General features: G+C 40.7%; 1 pseudogene; it reads left to right on the top strand.

The window, feature by feature from the left end:
* The first annotated feature begins 273 nt into the window (after positions 1–273).
* LOC117799409 lies at positions 274–1,196 on the top strand (annotated as a pseudogene).
* Positions 1,197–1,449: the final 253 nt, after the last annotated feature.

Raw genomic sequence — 1,449 nt, 5'->3', positions numbered from 1 at the left:
AAGTCTGAGAGAAAAGCAGGCTGAAGAAGGATTGCTGGAACTCAGTTTTTCCTGAAATGCCCAGTAGATCTCCTGTAAGACATGTTAATTAGGAATTTGAACTAGTGAATCTGGAATCAAGGGAAATAAAATGATCACGAGTTAAAATATAAAAATGAAAAATAGAACTCCGGTATATATAATACTTTTATTTAGCGTATTTTCTATTTATTCATCACAATGATGCACAACGATGCACACTGAAATTTCATTTTCTCTCCTCTTAGCTGAGCCATGGAGAGAAGCAATCATACGGTGACTGAGTTCATCCTGGTGGGCTTCACAACAGACCCAGTGATGCAACTGGTCCTGTTCGTGGTATTTCTTGGTGTGTACACTCTGACTCTGGTTGCAAATTCCACCCTCATAATATTGATCTCTAATGACTCCCGGCTGCACACACCCATGTATTTCTTCATTGGGAATCTCTCTTTTCTGGATCTCTGGTATTCTTCTGTCTACACCCCAAAGATCCTGGTGACCTGCATCTCTGAAGACAAAAGCATCTCCTTTGCTGGCTGTGTATGTCAGTTCTTCTTCTCTGCTGCGCTGGGATACAGTGAGTGTTACCTGTTGGCCGCCATGGCTTATGATCGCTACGTGGCCATTGCAAAGCCACTCCTTTATTCTCAGGTTATGTCTAAAAAGCTATGTGCATTTTTGTTAACATCCTCCTACCTTGGTGGCTTTATTAACTCTTCCATCCTCACCAAGAGAATATTTGCCTTGAACTTCTGTAGTGGCAATGTCATTGATGACTTTTTCTGTGATTTGCTTCCCTTGGTGAAGTTGGCTTGTGGCAAGAAAGATGGCTATCAAACGCTGCTGTACTTCCTCCTAACCTCCAATGTCATCACCCCTATGGTGCTCATACTGGCCTCCTACCTGTTCATCATTGTCACCATCTTGAAGATCCGCTCCACTCAGGGCCGCCTCAAAGCCTTCTCCACGTGTTCCTCCCACCTGGTCTCTGTCACCTTGTACTATGGCTCCGTTCTCTACATCTACTCCCGTCNCGTCCCCGATCTAGTTATTCTTTGGACAATGACAAAATAGTTTCTACCTTTTACACTGTGGTGTTCCCCATGTTGAATCCCATGATCTATAGCCTGAGGAATAAGGATGTGAAAGAGGCTCTGAATAAACTCATTAAATAAATCTAGATTCTCTCCTTCTACAGAGATGCAGTGACAATTTTTGATCAGCTTATTTTATTTCAAGAAGAGCTACCATTGCATCCCATCATACTTAAGAATTCTTTCAATGAAAGTTAAAGAATTTGTACTCTTGATACCTGACAATTTAAGAGACTGAAGAGAAGATCAGAGCCATTTAGGGGATTTAATTTAATTAAAAATTTAAGAATTTGTATTGAATTTCATGTTACTCTAGATTAAAAACTTAAAACCA

This window comes from Ailuropoda melanoleuca, unplaced genomic scaffold, assembly GCF_002007445.2.
Source record: "Ailuropoda melanoleuca isolate Jingjing unplaced genomic scaffold, ASM200744v2 unplaced-scaffold4909, whole genome shotgun sequence".
In the NCBI taxonomy this organism is placed as follows: Eukaryota; Metazoa; Chordata; class Mammalia; order Carnivora; family Ursidae; genus Ailuropoda; species Ailuropoda melanoleuca.
Note: the sequence above shows the minus strand (reverse complement) of the source record. Positions and strands in the feature narration are given on the sequence as shown.